Source organism: Mobula hypostoma, chromosome 10 (assembly GCF_963921235.1).
Source record: "Mobula hypostoma chromosome 10, sMobHyp1.1, whole genome shotgun sequence".
Classification (NCBI taxonomy): Eukaryota; Metazoa; Chordata; class Chondrichthyes; order Myliobatiformes; family Myliobatidae; genus Mobula; species Mobula hypostoma.
Window position 1 is genome coordinate 32,693,547 of NC_086106.1, and position 22,891 is coordinate 32,716,437.

Below are 22,891 nucleotides of genomic sequence, written 5' to 3' on the forward strand. Positions count from 1 at the left end.
CGAGGGAGCCCGTTTGTTCTAGATGGCCACTCGGAAGGTGGCGTGTGCTTTCACGCAGTCCCTGGTTTGTGCGCATGAGTTAAAGACAACTTGAAGATGAGTCCCAACTTGTGTGCACATTTTCACTGGGTTAACTGTAACTTGCCCTTTTTATTTTGTTTTCTTTTCTTTTTCCTACTAGCTGCTCGACAAAGCTGAAATTTGTAAGTATACGTTCTTTATAACTGTATGCAGGGTACGATCTGTTATTCTTGCCGACAGGTAATTGCAAGTGGGCAGGATTTGCAGAGTATTTGTTCAGATTGTGGTGCGGATGGTGAAACATCCCGGCAGTCCCGATATGGTGGGACCTAAGTCTTATCGACCAAAGACGTAAGGAGTTCGAAAAAGGTGGCTTTCTCACGGCTAACTCCATTGACGTGTTAGCGAGTGGTTAACCAGCCGTGTTTCTGGAGACGTCCGCTAAAAAAGAGGTTTCAAAAACGTCAACACATTTCGGCCTGCACATATCGTTGCCTGTACCCTTTGTTATCTGAAAAAGCTGCTTCGCAAATGCCCATTTAAATGCATGCTGGACTATCCACACTCTCAATTAACGCTGCCTGTGCAATCCACTTGTCATACCCTTTTGTGCAAGCTGTCCTTATAGTGATAGATCCACAGAGACAACCGTGAGCAAACAGGCCGTTTGGTTTACTGTGTCCGCACTGCCTACAAATTCCAACAGTTGATGTCTGACCATGTGCCCTATCAGATCTTACCAGTTGAGGCACGAATTAAAGCATAGCAAAACCTAGATGCTTACTAGTGCGACATTATTCAAAACATTCGACACCAAAACCGAATTACCATTGAAATGGCCGTTATCGTTCTATTCTGCAATGAGAAAATTGCGGTTATCAAGGCTGTACAGTTTCATAGCAGATAACTGTATTTCTATTAAGTAATCTTGCTATCAGAAATTCAGACAGCGAAATCCAGGAGAAGAAGGTATTAATCCACCAGATCCTGATTTCAAACACATTAACATTCGCGCACCTGCCATCTTCAGCAAGCTTCCAGGAACACATTGATCGTCGCCGCATAAACATTAAGAACCAGGTGTTAGAGATAAAGAATTGAAATTTGATAACCCGAATTTATATGTATTTATAAACTTATTTATAATTTATGCACATTACATAAATTGTAAAAGTTTATTACATTTTGCCGTGATATATTGGCTGTTATATTATTGGATGTGAAAAAGAAAGGCAATGTAAGAAAAGAGTTAAATGGAATTCCTCCTTGGTTCATTTTAAAAATCCAATAGGTTTCAAAAGGTACATTTTATGTCAGAGAAAGGTATACAATATACATCCTGAAATTATTTTTCTTCGCAAACATTCACGAAAACAGAATGCCCCAAAGAATGAATGACAGTTAAATGTTAGTACCCCAAAGCCCCCCCCCCAGCTCCCCCCTCCTACGCATAAGCCGCAGTAAAGCAACGACCTTTCTTCCCCCATCAGCAAAAAAAGCATCGGCACCCCTCCCCTCACGAGCACTGAAGCGTGCAGCAGAGCATCAAAGCAAATTGAAGTTGGAAGTCAAAGAGGTATCGGATTGGAATATGGTATCAATCTGGATATGTGTATGAACATACAACCACGAGTTTAGAAAACGGCGAAGAATGTATCCTCCTTACAGAATTGTCTCTGCTTTCCTAATTTGTGTGTCCGGGATGAAGATTGTAAGAGATAAATGAGCGCCTCTGGTGTCGCTAAGGATAGCAGAGTACTGGGCGGATAATTACGTTACAGCTGTGACGAATCTCAAAGGGTAAGAAAGGGGGCACTTGTTGTACGGGAGAAAGTTTGTTTTACATTAGGTCACGATTAGTGCTCGTGCTAATTATTAAAGGAGATAGGGAAAAGTACGTCGAGAGAGTTAGAGTATGCCGACAGGGTGATAGATGGAGAGAAAATGCTGTGTGACAGGTTGACGGATCTGTGGTTCCTCTTGCATTGCAGAGTTCGGTCTATTAACTGGACGATAGATATTATGTAGTTTTCACTACTACTACTTCTTCAGTGATCGTTTGATTTTCTTTCTGCATTGTATTTGTGCTAGTTCGAATAAACTGATTTATGGCGGCCTTCAGAACGCGTGCAGTCCTTCCATTTTATTGCGAATGCCATGAGCTGAATCGGGGAGGACGCAAGATCAATTTTAAAATAACTTTCGTTACCGGTCAGTGACTCACTTATGACGAAGACTTAAATAACGTTACAAAGGAATAGGAATAGGTTAACACACACAAACTGCTGAATGAACTCAGCATGTCAGACAGTATCTATGGAAATAAATAAAGAGTTCACGCTTCGGACCGAAACCCTTCATCAAGATATTTGTTAGTTTATTTCCATAGATGCTGCCTGGATTGCTGAGTTCCTCCAGCATGTTATGGGTGTTGCCCCGGATATCCAGCATCCATAGAATCTCTTGTGTGACCGATGGGTTAGCTGTAGGGACAAAGTTTCAGCAAATAAGGAACAATAGGGGAAAATATGAAAGTAACCAGTTTGACTGGAAAACGAAAAGCAAGCATTTCTCTGAATGGGGGCAGATTGCTCTTAAACGTCTCCCACTTAGTTGTAATTCCTCCACGCTGCTGGCAGACTTCTCTGAGACCTATTATCTTTAACCCCAAACCACAGTACATTATACCGGGGAATGGTTTCCAGTCCTTTGTTCTCATTATCGATCTGACGCGTTGTAGATAACATTCATTCGAAGAACTAAAAATAACAAATTGTAGCGGTGTGCTACACACAGCGCTAGAATAACCACATGGAGTCGGTGAGTTGGAGTTGCGATAAAGAGATTTATTCAAACTTCGCGGCCCGCTTTAAAGCCTTCCCGTTCCCGCCCTCCCTGGGGCGGGACAGCTGTGGGGAATGCATATTCCCAGACCCTTTCCGCGCGCGGGATTTCCCCCTGCTGGTGAAGATCGCCTGGCGCCCTTTTTGGGGCCTGTCTCTCTGCCGGCGCGCGCTGTTTCGTGAGCCGGTTCGTGGGTGCTAGAAAGTGGGTCGCCACATAACCCCTCCCCCCCAGAACCGGCGATACCTCCCCCAATGTCCACAGTCTAGATCGGCCTCTGTTTGGGGGGTCTGCCCCTGCGCCGCGGTGCCTGAGTCTGGACCGGCTGCGTCAAGTCCACATGGGCCGGTTTGAGTCGGTCCACCGTGAAAACCTCCTCTCTCCCCCAATGCCCAGCACGAACGTGGACCCGTTGTTCCTGATCACCTTAAACGGCCCCTCGTAGGGCCGCAGTAGCGGTGCCCTGTGTCCGCCCCATCGTACAAAAAGAAACTTACAGTACTGCAGGTCTTTGTGTACGCAGGTCGGGCTCTGTCCGTGCTGTGAAGTGGGGATGGGGCCAGGTTACCGAGCCTCTCCCGTAGTCTGTCCAGGTTCTTCCTCTTGCCCCCTTGGGGCTGGTATGAACTCTCCTGGGACGACCAGGGGTGCGACATAGACCAGCTCGGCCGACGAGGTGTGCAGATCCTCCTTGGGCGCCGTGCGGATTCCGAGCAGCACCCAGGGAAGTTTGTCCACCCAGTTAGGCCCCTCCAGGCGGGCCATGAGAGCCGATTTCAGGTGACGGTGGAAACGCTCCACTAGTCCGTTCGACTATGGGTGGTAGGCAGTTGTGTGGTGTTGCTGCGATCCTAAAAGGTTGGCCATAGCCGACCACAGGCTGGAGGTGAACTGGGCGCCCCTGTTGGAGGTAATGTGGGCCGGTACCCCGAAGCGGGCTACCCAGGTTGCGATCAGTGCTCGGGCGCAGGATTCGGAGGTGGTGTCGCTGAGCGGGACTGCCTCTGGCCATCTGGTGAACCGGTCTATCATAGTTAGGAGGTACCGCGCTCCTCGTGACACTGGCAGGGGCCCCACGATATCCACATGGATATGGTTGAACCTCCGGCGGGTGGGTTCGAACCGCTGCGGTGGAGCCTTGGTGTGCCGCTGCACCTTGGCCGTTTGGCACTGCATACACGTTTTGGCCCATTCACTGACCTGTTTACGAAGTCCATGCCATACGAACCTGTTGGAGACCAGCCGCACGGTTGTCCTGATGGAGGGGTGCGCTAAGTTGTGAATGGATTCGAACACCCGCCGGCGCCAGGCTGCTGGGACGACGGGGCGGGGTTGGCCGGTAGCGACGTCACATAGTAGGGTCCTCTCACCTGGGCCTACGGGGAGGTCTTGGAGCTGCAAACCGGAGACTGCAGTCCTGTAACTGGGGATCTCAGCGTCTGCCTGCTGTGCCTCTGCCAGCGCTGCATAGTCCACCCCCTGGGACAGGGCCTGTATAGTAGGTCTGGATAGTGCGTCCGCCACGACGTTGTCCTTTCCCGAGACATGCCGGATGTCCGTCGTGTACTCGGAGATGTAGGACAGATGTCGCTGCTGGCGGGACGACCAGGGGTCGGACACCTTCATGAACGCAAAGGTAAGCGGTTTGTGGTCGGTGAAAGCGGTTAAGGGCCTACCTTCTAAGAAGTACCTGAAATGTCGGATTGCCAGGTATAGTGCCAATAGCTCCCGGTCAAAAGCACTGTATTTGAGTTCGGGTGGTCGTAGGTGTTTGCTGAAGAACGCCAGGGGTTGCCAGCGACCCTCGATGAGTTGTTCCAGCACTCCACCGACTGCTGTGTTGGATGTGTCCACCGTGAGGGCAGTAGGAATGTCCGTTCTGGGGTGCACTAGCATCGCGGCGTTTGCCAAGGCTTCTTTGGTTTTAACGAAAGCGGCTGCGGCCTCTTCGTCCCAGGTAATGTCCTTGCCCTTACCTGACATCAGAGTGAACAAGGGGCGCATGATTCGGGCTGCTGAGGGGAGGAAACGGTGGTAGAAATTCACCATACCCACGAATTCCTGCAGGCCTTTGATTGTGTTGGGTCGGGGGAAGTGGCGGACCGCGTCTACCTTGGCGGGCAGAGGGGTTGCCCCGTCTTTAGTAATCCTGTGGCCCAGGAAGTCGATGGTGTCGAGTCCGAACTGGCATTTGGCTGGGTTGATTGTAAGGCCGAGTTCACTCAGGTGGGAGTCGAGCTGGCGGAGGTGGGACAGATGCTCCTGACGACTACTGCTGGCTATGAGGATGTCGTCCAAATAGATGAATGCAAAGTGCAGTCGCGTCCCACCGCGTCCATTAGCCGCTGGAAAGTCTGTGCGGCATTCTTTAGACCAAACGGCATTCGGAGGAATTCGAAAAGTCCAAACGGCGTGATGAGTGCTGTTTTGGGGATGTCGTCCGGATGTACCGGGATTTGATGGTATCCCCGGACGAGGTCTACCTTGGAAAAAGCCTTGCGCCGTGTAGGTTTGCTGCAAAGTCTTGAATGTGCGGCACAGGGTAGCGGTCTGGCGTTGTAGCCTCGTTCAGTCTGCGGTAGTTACCGCATGGTCTCCAGCCCTCCGTTGCCTTGGGCACCATGTGCAGGGGGGAGGCCCATGGGCTGTCGGACCGTCGTATGATCCCCAATTCCTCCATCTTCTTGAACTCCTCCTTCGCCAGTCGGAGCTTGTCCGGGGGAAGCCTTCGAGCACGGGCGTGGAGGGGTGGTCCCTGGGTCGGGATGTGGTGCTGTACTCCGTGTCTGGGCATGGCTGCCGTGAACTGCGGTGTCAGTACTGATGGGAAATCCGCCAGGACCCTGGTGAATTCATCGTCGGACAGCGTGATGGAGTCCAGGTGTGGGGCTGGCAACTGTGCTTCACCCAGGGAGAACGTTTGAAAAGTCTTGGCGTGGACTAATCGCTTCCCTTGCAGGTCGACCAGCAGGCTGTGGGCTCGTAGAAAATCTGCCCCCAGCAGTGGTTGGGCCACGGCGGCCAGTGTGAAGTCCCACGTGAACCGGCTGGAGCTGAACTGTAGCCGCACCGTGCGGGTGCCGTAGGTTCGTATTGTGCTGCCATTTGCGGCCCTCAGGGTGGGTCCCGGTTCTCTGTTGCGGGTGTCGTAACTCGTTGGAGGTAAGACGCTGATCTCCGCTCCGGTGTCGACCAAAAAGCGGCGTCCCGACTGCTTGTCCCAGACGTACAGGAGGCTGTCCTGATGGCCAGCCGCCGTAGCCATCGGCGGCGGCTGGGCCTTGGCGTTTCCCGGGAATTTGCAGGGCGGTCTGCAGCGGCGGGCCCCCGTGCCCCACCGCTGGTGGTAGAAACACCATTGTTCGTTGGGCTCCTCACTCCCGTCGCCGGGTTTTGTAGGCTCTGCTGCCGGGCCCGGTCTGGTCTGTCGTTGGGCACGCAGCTTGGTGATCTGTGCGACGGATGCCCCTCTCTCCTTCCTGGCATTCCACAGCACATCTGCCCAGGCCGCCACCTTCCGGGGGTTGCTGAAATCTGTGTCGGAAAGCAGCAGGCGTATATCCTCGGGCAGTTGCTCTAGGAACGCCTGCTCAAACATGAGGCAGGGTTTGTGTCCTTCAGCCAGGGCCAGCATTTCTTTCATTAATGCCGGGACGGCGGCCAGTCTCCCAAACCATCCAGGTGCATTAAGCGGCGTGCTCGTTCGCGCCGTGAGAGTCCAAAAGTCCTTATGAGCAGGGCTTTGAATGCTGTGTATTTGCCGTTCTCCGGGGGCGACTGTATAAACGCCTCAACTTGCGCAGCTGTCTCTGGGTCGAGGGAGCTCAGCACGTAGTAGTAGCGAGTGGACTCCGAGGTTATCTGCCGAATGTGGAATTGGGCTTCTGCCTGTTCCAACCACAGACGGAGTCTCAGCTGCCAAAAGCCTGGTAGTTGTAACGAAACTGCGTGAACAGATGCGGCGTCGGTCATCTCTGACCCAAATATCGTTTGAACCGTCGGGGTCACCAAATGTAGCGGTGTGCTACACACAGCGCTAGAATAACCACACGGAGTCGGTGAGTTGGAGTTGCGATAAGAGATTTATTCAAACTTCGCGGCCTGCTTTAAAGCCTTCCCGTTCCCGCCCTCCCTGGGGCGGGACAGCTGTGGGGAATTTCCCCCTGCTGGTGAAGATGGCCTGGCGCCCTTTTTGGGGCCGACCCTCTGCCTGCGCGCGCTGTTGTGAGCCGGTTCGTAGGTGCTGGAAAGTGGGTCGCCACAGAATGATGTTAATCTCTCCCTCTCTCTTTCTCTCTCTCCTTCTCGCTCTCTGTCTTTGCCTCTCTCCCTCTCCCTTCCCATTACTATTTCTGTATTTCTGTTATGCATTTAGATTTCTGCCAGTGGAGAGAATTGACAGTTTGTAAATGCTTGTCCGAACTTCATATCGATGTTTTAAAGGCAAAGCAGAAGCATCACGGCTAAGTGACGTGGGTGCTAAACCGAATGGTGGATGAAAGGGAAAGGTAAAGAAAAAGGTTATTTGAGCAACTGGAGAGATTTATAAACTAATCCTTAGCTTCGTAGGTGTTCATCCGGTATCAGAACAGACTGTACATTGCGAAGGGCAACAGATAGAAAGTAATGGACAACAAGAGATGAAAGGAAAGACCTACAAATATGTGCTGTATATATCTAATATTACGGTGAATATTTGTAGGAGAACTCAATATGGTAAATGCTTCTCCTTACAATTTGGTCAAGGCTGCCAAACTGAATAACCCAGAATTCTTGTACGGGTTTTCATGATCCGGTAACATTTGGAGTCATAAACCACGATAGCAAACCGCGCTGTCAGACAGCAGGAGTGTTATTGCGGCCTTAATGCAATGTCATTGTTGAGGGGAAACAGTTAGCTTTCCAGTAGTTGGAGACTAGTATTGCTTTGTACTTAGATGCTGAGAGTATTATACGTCACTTGTCCAGCAAAGCACTTGAATTCTTACTGCAAACATAGAATCATCGTCGTTCTGAGGAGCTGCGAATGCATGGAATATTGGATAACTGTCAATCAACATTACCCGATAATGATAATGTGGCAACTTTGGAGAACTGACAGAAAATAAGAAGGATGGGAACTCCGTCTGCCGCCTAATGGAGTGACACTCATTTTGTGGCTCCCTTTCCCCCAGTTTAAACTCTGAATTTTTAACTTTTATTTGTCGGATCTTAAAAGGGAATAGTTATTATGTCACAATCTTTAAGAAGTGGAAAGAAACTTCGAAAGAAAAATCAGAAGATATGCCTGTTTGGGCTGAGAGTTTAGAACATGCGTTGATGGCTGTCGACAAGAAAATAGATAACAACACTTCTGAGATGAAGTCGTTTCAACAGAGCTTTTTATTTTGTAGAGAAAAGTATTATTTCCTTGAATTCTGAACTTAAAGAGTCGAAGCGTCAGATAGCGGATATTTCAGCCCGCTTGGAACAGTCTCAACGCAAGATTATCGATCCGGAAGTAAGATCTCGTCGGAATATTATTCGAATTGCTGGGCTGAAGGAAGGATCTGAGAGTGGGAATTTATTGGACTATTCTGTTAATTTGTTTCAATCTTTCTGTTTCCGGATATTTTACCTCAGCCTCCCGATATTGAAAGAGCGCATGGAATTTTCACTTCGAAATCTCAAGATCCGAATAAACCAAGGTCAGTTTTGGACTGCTTTCTTCGTTTCAAAGTTAAAGACCAAATCATGAAATATGCAAAGAAACACAGAGTTTTTAAAACTCAAGGGTTCCGAGATTCGTTTTTATGAAGATTATTCACGAGAAGTTATGGAACAGCGGTTCAAATTCGTTCCAGCTATGAAGATAGCCTATGAAAAAGGATTATTCCCATCACTTGGCTATCCAGCCCGATTAAAATTGTTTCCTAAAGATTCGACTCCACGTGGTTTTTCTGGATCCCGAAGCGGCATTGGACTATGTTAATTCTATTTTCGAGGTGGCCGAGGTTTGAATGGTATTAGGTCTGCTGAATAACTGTAATTTTCTGAATGAAAACAAGCTTTGAAGATTTCTGACATGTTGAAGATGTCCTTTGATCGATGGAACATTTAAGGAAGACGTGAACTTCTTGATCTGACTGATGAATGACTTTTCCGAAATCTGTTTGGTATACTTAGTGATTTAACACAGAGAACAGATTGTTAACCGGTTTGATTATTTATTTCTATCCTTCTTTTTTCATTAATTAAGTTATAGTTTTCATAGTTTATAAGGACTTTTTCACACACACACACACACACACACACACACACACACACACACACATAAATGAAACGGGAGTGCTTAGTAGATAGATAACTAGTCTCAGCTTTTCTTCTAAAAACAACTTTTTTATTGGGCGTGTAAGTCAAATGGATAACGGCGCCGATTTTTCTTCGTTAGAGATTACATAGACATCTTTCTCTTTGTTTAATTTTATTGCTTTGACGTCTTTGGAGATTGTGTTTGCATTCTCAAGTTTATTTTTAATGATTAAGTAAAAACATTTTTTTTCCCCTCTGCAGGGCGCTCTTATTTTAGAGCCTTTTTTTTTAAAATAGTGGGGGGGGGGAGGGAAATTGAGGAAAACTTTTAAAATCACTATTATAAAATAGGCAGCTCGCGGAGTTCTGTTTCTTTTTTCTATTACTATGGGGATGCATTCCGGGTTTTTCTTTTCCCGGATTTTTGGCTTTTGGGGTGGTGGGAGGATTGGGGTTAGCTTTGAGCTATAGAATTCATTGTAGGATCAATCTTAGTTTTTTTCAATTGTATTTTTTTCCCATTATGGCGTTCCGGAGCATGCGTGTTTTGGATATGGTTATACTCATCCCCGCCAATTTTGATTAGCCTGCGCTGGTATGCGTGTATTTATGTGTTAAAAAAATATATTTTTTAATGGTAGCTAAACAGATAAACGTTATTAGTTGGAACGTACGTGGCTGGAACTATCCTATTAAGCGAAAGAAGACTTTTAAAATTATTAACCGATTCCAACCCGATATAATTTTCACTCAAGAAACGCATATCAGAACGGGCGATCAAAATAGATTTCTTAAAATGTGGAAGGGCCTTCAATTTCGTGCCACTTGTCAAAATAAAACAAAGGGAATATCTATTTTTATTAAATTTAATATTCTATTTATTCAAGAAGACATTGTGTCAGATACTAATAGTAGATATTTAATTGTCAAAGGAACAATCTGTAATAGAAAAACTGTCCTGGTTAATCTATATGGACCTAATGTAGATGATCCTTCTTTTTTAAAAAATGTATTTGCTTTATTGCCGCGTGCGGCCTTTCCGGTGAATGATAGGAATTTGTAAGTAGGATGCCGTGCACAATTCTGATTTGATGGCGACTGACGTGAGAAACACGGAGGAACATCTGGAGAAAGTTTTGAAATGCCCGGTTCGACCTGTTACATATTATTTTTAAAATGAACCCTTTAGTGAAAGGTTTTATTGAGAAAATTTATAATCTACTGTTGCAACATTACAATTACCCTTCTCTTAAGATTAAACAAGATTGGGAAAGAGAGTTTAACATGACCTTGATAACAGAGGATTGGTTGCGAATTTTGAAGTTGGTTAACTCTTCTTCGATCTGTGCCAGTGACTCTTTAATTCAATTTGAAATTGTATATCCTTACTATTTAACAAATGAGAGAGTGTCTAAAATGTTTCCGAATGTTTATAGTCAGTGTGATAATGTAAAACCGAGACAGCTATATTGACGCAAATGTTTTTTTGTCGTGTTCTGTATTGAAACATTTTTGGAAATCTATTTTCTCTACAATATTTAAAGCTTTAAAAATTAATTTACAACCTAATAAATTGACAGTTTTGTTCGGTTTAATCCCTTAATATATTCCTGGTATTTTTATATCAGGCCAACATGTAATTGCATTTGTTACATTATTGGCCAGAAGGGTTATTTTATTGAAATGGAAAGATGCCTCTGCTCCCACTTTGATACAATGGTTCTCTCAGGTGATGTTATGTTTTCGTTTGGAGAAAATCAGAAGTCGAACTTTTGATCCTCGATTTGACTTGGAGAAAAAGTGGGGCTCATTTGCCCGCTACTATCATCTGATTTGAGTTAATTAAGATGGTTTCCTTCTGGTTCTTGTTTAAATAGATTTGAGTTGGCGGATTGATGTTTTTCTTTTATGGAAGCTTGTGTGGCTTATAGCTCCGGGGTTGTGCTCCCAATGGGTTTTATTTTCGGCTTTTTTTTTGTTAGCAGGTTCTTTTGTTTTAGTTAGTAGGGGTTCTTTTATTTTCCTTAAAATATTCTTAACTCTTTATTTTTGCGTATAATTATTGATATATTGTTTAGCCTTGTTAATCAGTTATTTGGTAATTTAATTCTTCATTGTACATATTGGCATGTTGACTTGATTACCTTAATGCATTTTTTGTTGATCTTTAATAATAATTAATAAAAACAATTTTAAAAAATGAAATGAGAAGGATGTTATGTACTGCATATACAGTCCAATATGTGCATACACAATGAAAGACACGGAAGGGGAGCAATGAGCGATAATATTGATCGAGTTAACGATAACACCCTGAGATAGATAGATAGATATATAGAGATAGATAGATAGATAGATAGAGAGAGAGAGAGAGAGAGAGAGAGAGAGAGAGAGAGAGAGAGAGAGAGAGAGAGAGAGAGACCGAGCCACTGCTGTCTAAGATAAAACTGGTTTGAATTGAGGAATTAAGGCCTCTTCACATCCAATCATGCTGCGGCAGCGTGTTTGTGTCCTTGAGCAAGGCACTTAACCACACATTGCTCTAGTGTCAGTGCGAAGAGTGGCGCCCCGCACAGACTTCCAATTTGTGCCTTGTAAGGCATGAAAATGTTCGATACAGGCCTATCATGGTCTGAGTCGACGTTCCCTCCCACATCCAATCTGACCAAGCCTTTCAACAGTAGGTTTCAATGAGATCTCCCCTCATTCTTCAGAATTTCAGCGAGTGCAGGCCTAGAGTCTTCAATTGCTTCTCATATGATAGCCCTTTCATTCCAGGGATAATTGTCGTGAGCATCTTCTGAATCCTCTCCAGTATCAGAACATCCTTTCTTAAATACAGGGCCCAGAAGTGCTTACAATACTCCACGTGAGGCCTGATCCGTGACTTATTCAGCCTCAACACTACATCCTTGCTTTTATATTCTAGTCGTCTGGAAATGAATGCGACCATTGCATTCACTTTCCTCACCAGTGATTCTACCTGCAAATTAACCTTCAGGGAATCCGGCACGGGCAGTCCCAAATCCTTTGCACCTGAGAGTTTTAAATTTTCTTCCCATTTAGAAAATAGTCTATCCGTTTATTTTTTCTACCAAAGTGCACGACTACACACTTTCCGACACTATATTTCATCAGGTACCTCTTTGCCTATTCTCTTAATCTGTCTAAATCCTTCTGCCACTTCTTTGCTTCCTCATTACTACCTGCTCATCCACCTATCTTCATATCTTCTGCAAACATCTTTATAGTGCCATCAATTTCATAATCCAAATCGTTGTGTGTCAACCTACAACATAAAAACAAGTTGTCCCAACACAGAGCCCTGTGGAACAACAGTGGTCACTAGCAGCCAACCCGAAAAGGATCCCTTTATTACCACTCTTTGCCTCATGCTAATCAGCCAATGCTCTATCCAAGCTAGCAGCTTTTCTGGAATACCCTGGGCTCTCACTTCTTTAGCATCCTCATGTATGGTACCTCGTTAAAGGCCTTCTGAAAATTCAAGTACAGAGTGTCCACCGATTCTCCTTTATTTATCCTGTTTGTTATTTCTTCAAAGAATTCCAACAGGTTTGCCAGACAATAATTTCCCTTAACGTAACCACACTGGCTTTACCCTACTTTGTTATGTATCTCCAAGTACCTCGAAACCTCATCCTTAAAAATCCGTTGAAATATCTTCCCACCTACGAAGGCCAGGCCAAATGGCCTAAAATTTTCTGTTTTCTATCTGCCTCCCTTTTTGAACAGTGGAGTGACATTTGCAATTTTCCAGTTCCCTGGAACCATGACAGAACCTAGTGATTCCTGAAATAGTATTACTAATGCCTGGTCAATTTCTTCAGCTAACTCTTTCAGAACCTTGGTGTGTAGATCATCTGATCCAGGTGACTTATCTGCCTTCAGGCATTTGAGGTTCCCAAGCATCTTTTCGCTAGTAATAGCAATTGCTCTCACTTCTGCCCTTTGATTCTCTCTAACGTCTGCATAGTGCTAGTGGTTTTCTTCGTGAAGACTGATGTAAAATATTTCTTCAGATCATCTGCCATTTCCTTGTGCTCTGTAACTTCCTCTCCAGTGTCATTTTCCAGCTGTCCGATATCCACACTAGTCTCTTTTTTACTCTTTATATATCTGAAAGAAAGACTTCTGGTATCCCGTGTAATGTTATTGGCGAGCTTACCTTCATATTTCATGCCCCACCTACCCCGCCCACCTTAGAGCGTTTTTTAAGTTGCCTTCTGTTGGTTTTTAAGCAATTCCTAATGCTACAACTTGTCACTATCTTTTTGTTCTTTTATATGCCCTCTCTTTTCCTTTTATGTTGGCTTTGACTTCCCTTGTCAGCCACGGTTGCATCATCCCGCCTTTAGAATACTTCCTCTTTGGGATGTATCCATCCTGTGCCTTCCGAATTGCTGCAAACAACTCCAGCTATACTCTTTGCCGTCGTCCCTGATAGTGTCTGCTTCCAATCAAAATTGGCCAGCTCCACCTCATGTCACTGTAATTCCCTTTACTCCACTGTAATACTGTTACATCTGCCTTTAGCTTCCCTCTCTTAAATTGCAGGGTGAATTCTATTATGTTCGGATTGCCTCCTCCTAAGACACCTTGGAGTCATTCCATAAATTCTCTCTTTTGAGATCTAGCAGCAAATAGTTTTTCCCAATCTATCTGCATATCTAAATTCCCCACAACTAACGTAACATTGCGTTTTTGACATGTCTTTTTCTATCCCCCGTTGTAATTAATCGGTCACATCCTGGCTGCTGTTCCGAGGCCTGTGAATAAGGCCCATCAGGATCTTCTTACCCTTGCAGTTTCTTAACTCTACACACAAGGATCCTACATTTTCTGATCCCACGTAAACTCTTTCTAAAGATTTTATTTCAGTTTCTTTTACCTGTAGGGCCACTCCTGCTCTGACTACCCACCCCTCCTTTCGATAGATTGTGTATCATTGAATATTAAGCTCCCAACTACAATGAACATTGCAGAAATGTCCAATAGCAATAAGGAACTAAAACAGAGAACTTTCTAACTTCTTGTCTTTGAATGGAATGTTAATACTAAGAACAAGGAAGTTAAGATTGTTTGAAGTGTAACTGACGAGAAGGTACAGCAGCTGCATGGGTTATAGTCAATTGAGCGACAATTTATCATGATGAATGTTTTTGATGGAACTTATCTTTGAGTACTTGGCGTCATATTTTGGTAGGAAGGATGACACGGTTCTTAGGTATATTGACATAACTCATTGGATATGTCAGAGCAGGTTGAGAAGGCAATTCCAAAAGCAGCGAAGATATCAAAGATTATAAAGCAAGAACTGGTGTACACACGCAAGGAAGGCTTGACGAACATTGATAAAGACATTAGTTAGGACAGAGCTATTGCCGGCTCGTGTTATATAGTGACGATCTGGGCTTAAAAGGGAGTATGGTTAAGAAGTTTGCATGTCCGAATCAAAGTCCTATTTAATGTCACTGACGTATGCGACAAAATTTATGGTTTACATGAAACCAAGAAAGAAAAGAAAGGCAGCACGATCAGCAATCCTCAGGTCACAACGCTCGGCACAAAAACCGAACAAAAACGAACAGACATAGAAACTCCAACATCCCTCCTCCTACACAAAAAAGAACCTTCAAAAACGGAACAGACTTATCAATCCCCAAATCCCCCTCCCCACACAAAACAACGAGAAAGATCGGGCGAAAAACACAAAATAAAAAAAAAAAGACTGGAAAAAGGCCTACAGTCAAAATCGACATGCAAAACGCAGAAATCTGGGCAACATTCTCCGGGCACAGCGGGAGGCCTCTCTGGTATACAGCGATCAAAAGAGGGGCAGACGACTCTCACCCTCTGTACTCGCCTCGATGCTTCAATTTCTCTCGTTACTTTAATCGGCGCGCAGTGGAAGTTTTAATCGGCGAAATGGAATCAAACATCAGCTTGCGCCCTGTTCCGCGACCTACCCCCCACACGCTGCCTCTGTCTCCCGAAATCCTCTCGGAGACTGCGGAGTGCCGAAGCACCCAAACGATCCCCAAACTTCCGCATTCGCCTCGATGTTTCAACCTCCTAGTCGCTGTTAATGCCGAACAATGGAAGCTTTATCGGTAACATGGAGTGGAACATCGGCTCGCACGCCGTGCCGCAGCCTGCCCGCCATGATGTTCGCTTACTCTGCCTCTGCCTCCCGGAATCCTCCTGGAGCCTGCAGAGAGGTGAAACACCCAAACGACCTCCAAACCGCAAGCCACATGCTTCAACAGTTCCAGAATCACCTCCAAGACGAAAAGTAAAGCTAAAGGACATAAAAGAAGTGAAATGTGCGGTTTCATGATCCGTCCAGAAAATGTTGACCCCAGAAGAAGAGTGTATAATCGTCAAGATAATCTACGCTGCTCAGGATTTAGTCATAAATCACACCTCCTAACTAAGAATATTAGAAGACTGCAACCTTCCATTTCCGATCCACCTCACCACACCTTTACCGCCACCGCAATCTCACTTGACCACTCCACTAACAATTCTCCTTGCAAACTCCGATCCACTTCCACACCGGTCATCCCGTCCAAATCCACCACTGCCCCCTCATCACGCCACAACCACTCGCCCGGTTTTAAAATTAATTTACAGTCAATAATCTGTCGCTATGAACTGAATGCAATTAACGTTCATAGCAAATCGTGCTGTTAAATCATGAACTGTTACGTTTATCTCTGCTTCGCTGCCGGTAACAGAAGTAGGAGAAGGAAAGCAGGACCTCGAAGATCAATATGGAAACTGGAGGATTGCTGATGATTCTGTCATTGGAAATACGCTGACAGGGTAGCTTTCTTCCTGTCTGGCGCCATTGTGAAAGTATATTTTGAAATCTTGAACGATTCTTTCCGCGGTATCGCGGCCAGAAGGCTAAGCTATAACCCCAGGTGAGCCGAAGAAGAATATTACACAGGTTCAATACATTGTACCTGCTCTTCTACACTGGAATTCTGGCTATGAATTATAGGAATGACAGTGTCACTTCTCACTTTTCATAAACAATGAATTGCAGAGTGTTAGTGCATTCTTCGTTCGGCAGTCACTCTCGCCATGGAATCGTCTTGATGAAACTTTTCTTCATCCCTTCTATGGCAACATATTCTACAATCTGGACTGGAGCATGTCGGACCAGGGACATGAAAAGGGAAACTGCTGGGAGTAGTAAGTCCATCAGCCAATCCCTATGGCAAGGCAAGGAGGCACCCTCCAGCAGCTCAGTTCAACAGGAAAAGGATGGCGTAGCCCGGAGAACAGGGAAATATGACGATATCAAATAGATTTCATAAACAAAACCTGTCAGACATCTACCGTACATTATGTTATCTGCCGGTACCTGTTGGGAGATATCTAATTGCTGAAGTTGTGTAATAAGCCGCTGATGACGTTCGGGTGTACTGGGACATGATCAGCAGGCCAACTATACACGAACATGAGTATTTTTAAACGACTTGTAGGATAATTGGTTGTCATATAGTCAAGAAGGGAAAGAACGTTTTATAATATTAGGAAATCAGACATAATGTCCGGCAGACTGGAAGGCGCCAGTTAGATGATAAGGATTTTATTTCGAACTTGCGTGTGGTCACGTTATGCCACCTGTCATAGCTATCAGAGAAATTTCAGATTAGCTCAAATTTACCAGGTTAGGGAGAACTGGATTGGTGATGACCCCACCCCCACCGAAATACTACGTATAACACAGGTTGTAAACATGTTGCTGAGGTGAGAACAGCGACCTTCCTAAACGCATGTATAGAAGTTTCCTTTCGCTTCTCTACAATCAGGCAAACATTATGACCATCAGGTCCGTGGTTCTTATCTTCGGATTTATTGCGTCATGTGACCGGCAACAATGAATATAGAAATGAGTCAGGTTTTATAAACAAATAAACATTTATTAAACTCTGCTCAAAATTAGTAAAAAGAAACCAGTGGCGGCTCCGGAGATGTTTTCTTGCTGGGGCTACGGAGGGGCAAAATGATTCAGTGACGGTGCTGAGGGATGCACTGTATGGTAATATGTATTTGCAAGGCCAGACGCCTGGCGTTAAAAAGTCAGTTTCAAGCATTATGTGCCGACTACAAATGCCTCTGTTGATTCACAAGCAACAGCAATTGATAGATCTAATATCTTTTGTGTTTGTGTTCCCACGATAGGGAGGCGACCATGAAGGCGAAGCAACTATACTTCAGTGATGTGAAACACAGGAGGCGAAGGTTCAGCACGGATTATGCTGTATTAGCTCGGTGTAAATCCGTTTGCGCAGTACGATACATTCACACATAATACAGGGTTTTCTTTCAATGCACAGTGACCTAAAAATAATAAATCAGTTATAGCTTTGCAATACGGAAAATTATCTCCCGCATGGAGCAGTGGACATGGTTTTAAAACGTGATCTCGCGAGTAAAGCGTTCTCGAAAAACAGCAAATGTAACAAGAGGCGGTCTAAACAATCGTAACCCCTATCTCCATGGATTGTAAACAGTACTCACATAACACATGCTGTATTTATTAAGTGCAATAAGTTCTGTCACATCAGTGAATAGTCACAAAATTTAGGCAGAACTTTTGAAGTAATAAGAAGCTGGAATACCTCTCAAAGGTGCCAGGTGGATTCAGAATTGGCTTGCCTGCAGAAGACAGAGGGTCATGGTGGAGGGAGTACATTCAGATTGGAGGATTGTGACTAGTGGTGTCCCACAAGGATCGGTTCTGGGACCTCTACTTTTCGTGATTTTTATTAACGAGCTGGATGTGGGGGTAGAAGGATGGGTTGGCAAGTTTGCAGACAACACGAAGATTGGTGGTGTTGTGGATAGTGTAGAGGATTGCCGAAGTTTGTAGAGAGACATTGACAGGATGCAGAAGTGGGCTGAGAAGTAGCAGATGGAGTTCAACCCGGAGAAGTATGAGGTGGTACACTTTGGAAGGACAAACTCCAAGGCAGAGTACAAAGTAAATGGTAGGATACTTGGTAGTGTGGAGGAGCAGAGGGATCTGGGGGTACATGTCCACAGATCCCCGAAAGTTGCCCCACAGGTCGATAGGGTAGTTAAGAAAGGTAATGGGGTGTTAGCCTTCAGAAGTCGAGGGATAGAGGTTAAGAGTCGTGATGTAATGACGCAGCTCTATAAAACTGGTTAGGCCGCACATGGAGTACTGTATCTAATTCTGGTCGCCTCACTATAGGAAGGATGTGGATTGGAAAGGGTACAGACGAGACTTACCAGGATGCTGCCTGGTTTATATAGTATGGATTATGATCAGAGATTAAGGGAGCTAGGGCTTTACTCTTTGGAGAGAAAGAGGATGAGAGGAGACATGATAGAGGTATACAAGATATTAAGAGGAATAGATAGAATGGACAGCCAGCGCCTCCTCCTCAGGGCACCACTGCTCAATACAAGAGGACATGGCTTTAAGGTAAGAGATGGGAAGTTCAAGGGGGATATCAGAGGAAGGTTTTTCACTCAGAGAGTGGTTGGTGCGTGGAATGCACTGCCTGAGTCAGATACACTAGTGAAATTTAAGAGACTACTAGACAGGTATATGGAGGAATTTAAGGTCGGGGGGGGGGGTTATATGGGAGGCAGGGTTTAAGGGTCGGCACAACATTGTGGGCCGAACGGCCTGAAGTGCTGTACTATTCTATGTTCTATGAGATGTGCGTGGAATTAAATAGCGATAGGCACGGCCGCTAAAGGCAAAGTGGTTACTTTCGATAACTAACTGGCGTTTTTCAAAACGATGCATTTGACGTATGAGGCTCGTCGTAGTTTAAAATCGTGACTCTTCTAATTTTTTGTAATTTCCCCATTGATTTGAAAATAGATTACTCCAGTGTCCTCCCAGTTCCACTTTCTATTAATGCTACAAGCAGTGACTTTCTGATAATGCCTATTCTCTGAATGCAAATTTTGTTTTATTTCCGCACGTTTCTTTTTTGCCTGTAGTTATAAAACTCTTCCATCTGAACCTTCTAGAACCTCAATCGGTTAAACATTCTTGTATCAAATGCATCAGTTGACCATATTCCAGGTCAGATAATCACAGCTTCTTCAAATCGTCATAGTTCATTTTTTCCCACTCTGTATCGATTGTGATAATATCCTTTGAAATCCCACTGATATGCTTTTACAATTGTTTCCGCAGAGATGCACATTCTATGCTTTCAGTGTACATAAGAAAAATATTGCACAATTTTGGCACAATGAACCTGATTTTCCAAACTACAATTCTTTTTTGAACCTTAGGAATGAAAACTACTCTTCCGTTTTGCCCGTAACAATGAAGTTTAGAGGTTTCGTCTATAAAAACTCTCCCCCTCGCAATCCCTCCAACCCTGGAACCCTGTCGGTAAATCTTTGCTCCAACACTCCTATGGCAACATACTCCACAACAGATTTGGATTGTCCATATCGGATAATAGAAATAAACAAAAGATGATTTATTTTTGAACTTAAGTTGGGTCACGTTATCCCTTCTGTCATAGGTATTCGATCTGTCAGCGAATTTTCAGATAACTCAAGGTCTCCAGTTCAAGGTGAACTAGATTGATGATGCCCCAACTTCTATCCCAATGTTGTGCATTTCAAACATAGTGGCCATATTACTTAAATGAGAACAATTGTCTTCTGAAAGCTTGTAAAGGTTTTACTTCTCACTGGATCCAGACAACAATCACTTCCGCTAGTTCAGGTCCGTACGTTGGTACATTTCCGTAGAAGTGATTAACATCTGTACTGGCTCGTACTACTTCTTGTAGAGAACTAATTCCATTATCTCGACTTCCTACCTCTCCGTGGCATTTACGCAGATGCTGAGACCTTGCAAGTGGGTGATTTCCACACGATTTGCTTCTTCCTTAACAGGGATTTCTTTACGTCCTGGTGGTCTGTAAGAAAAGAGATAAACTTGATTCCTCTTTGGTATATGCTGAAATGAGATGAAAGTTTGTCAGGCAAAATTTTGTTAGCTTGAAGGGGGATTGTTTTGAGAAAGTACAAGAGAACTAGTGCACTGCAATGCTTTGAAAAAGTTAAGGGAATACAAGTCTACAGACATAGCTGTGGATAATGGTGAAAAACATTTGTCTGAGGAAGGTGAGATCATTGCGCAAGTACAGGTAACAAATACATGAGAATGCTTGGGAAAGCACTAATATAAGGGGTTTTGAATGGTACAGAAAGGGGGTAATTCCTGAGAGAAAAAGAAAGGAGAATCCTCTCAGGACTGGTGTCAGTGCGTGAGTTGAAAAGGGGTCAGGTATATCGAGAAGCTCAGAGTATGTTGAAAGAGAGCAGAAAAATGTCTGCATGAATGTTTCTCAGCATTCTGCAGATCAGCTCGTTAAACGGTGATGGGTATTAGATTTTTCCTGTGTCATTTAACACCTTAGATGCTGTATGCGACGCCCTTTTCGATTTTGTCTCCCTGCTACCCTGCAACCCATCCCAATGACTGTAATTTTGCACTATCATCTGTCCGTCCTTCCTGACAGTCTCACTACACATTGCTTCTGCTTGTATATCAACTGTCCCATCCTCTGCCCTATCACTTAATTTCCCATCCCCCTGAAAATTGGTTTAAAATCTCACCAACAGTTCTAGCAACCCTCCCGCAAAGTTATTTACTTATTCACTTGATTCAGTTGTAATCCGTCCCTTTAACACAAGTCATACCTTCCCCTGAAGAGAATCCAATGATCCAGAAATCTTTAACCGCGCCCTCCTGCGCCAAAGCCGCGTATTCATCTAACAACTCACCCGGTTACCCTCACTAACGCGTGACACACGGAGTAATCCAGAGATAACTATCCCGGAGGTCCTGCTTTTCAGCTTTCTGCCTAACTCCCTTAAGCTCTCTGCTCAGGAGAACTACTCCCTTTTCTAACCATTTCATTGGTGACGATATGTACTAACACATTCTAAAGGTTTGCCTCCTCCGTTAGAACGGCGTGGACCCGATCCGAGATGTCCCTGACACTGACACCTGGGAGGCCACAAACCATCCGGTGACTCGTGTCCGCAGAATCTCGTGTCGTATCCTCTAACTATGGAACCTCCTATCATTACCAGTAGATACGGCACCGCCCCCGCCCCCCCGCGACAGCATCACTATTGAAAGACAATTGAAGTATTTGTTATTGATGGGAACGGATACTGTAGTAGATTGTACCGCCTGCCTATTTCCTTGCTCTCTCCTGGAAGTCACCCAGCTACCCGCCCCCTGAAACTTAGGGGTGACTATCTCCCAGCCGCTTCCTAGTTTCCCGCATGAGCCGAAGGACATCAAACCTCCGGTCTTTAACACTTCCTCTGAGGAGCTGCAGCTCAGTGCACCTGTTGCAGATGTGGTTATCCGGGAAGCTGGAGGGAATTCCTGCATCTCACACAAGGAAAGCAGCACAGCCCGTAGCTCCATCCTCTCTGTTTTAACTATGTACCAACAGACAAGTAACTTATCAGATAGGTATCTCGACCAAGCCTGTTCTCGCTGAAGCCTGAAGAGCCAAAGCGTCACCACTCCAATACTGGTCCACTCACACAATAGCCACTCCGCTTGCCCCTGCATACTTTTATTTTCGCTTTCTAATGAATGGCTATTTGATGCCATATCTACTGGCCGCCGGGAAATGCCAAGAGCCCGCAAACTCTCTTTTTTTAAATCTTACAGACGGATCTGTGAGTTGCCTCTTCTCTCGGGACCGAGCCGTTTCAGGAGACAGTATATGGCCGATAGGCCGGCAAACACTCCTTTTGAAACCTCACTCACGGACTTGAAAGTTTTCTCTTCCGTCGGTCCGTTCAATCGGGCCGCCGGAAAAAGAAGATTATGTATTGTGTTCGGTCAGACATGTATGATATCTCAATATCTTTTTATCTGTTAGTGTGTATTCCAGTGTCAGCAATGACGCCTCATGTTTCAAATATACGTCAAACAGGAGGATGATTTGTACATTGGGACATTTACTTATACTGAGTTACGACCCATCATATGAAGGGGCAAGTTGTATATTTCGGGGGCACGAAGTCGTTTTACTGCAATTCCCATTGAATTCCGGCGCACGTGATGTGTTTCTGACGCTGATAATTCAGAGCCACCTGATCAATTATGATGGGGGGGGGCGGGGGCGAGAGATGAACTAGTTTGTGCAGAACAGGGAATAACTGGCGGAGTGAGTTGAATCTCTGTAGATTTCTAACATCGTTAAAAGAGCAAATCTTTGAAGACTGGAATCAAAGAACATCAGGTCGACTACCATAGGATAGAGCGTCGTTTCTCATACAAAATGCACGGCCGAATAAGTGGTCCCGTTTATGCTATTTACTACCCTGTTCTCGCAGCTATAGGAGTTCCAGGTGAGTCGGTGGACTGATCCATTCGTTACAAAATTGAATTACTTTGGTCGTTGATGATATATTGCTAAGTTTATGTTTTATTGACGATTTGTTATGAGTTTATTTTCCAGGACACTCACTATAAGTAAAGATATTTTCAGGGATTTACACACCAAGCGCACAGCTGCAAAGTTTGTGAACTTTCTTTTCCCAACAGTGGAGCTGATCTTAAGATTAAGCGTTCGATTAAAATGTGTACACAGCGGTGTATCAGCGCTCCTGGATATTATTTTCATTGCGTGCAAGGAAGTGTTGATCATTTACTATCGCC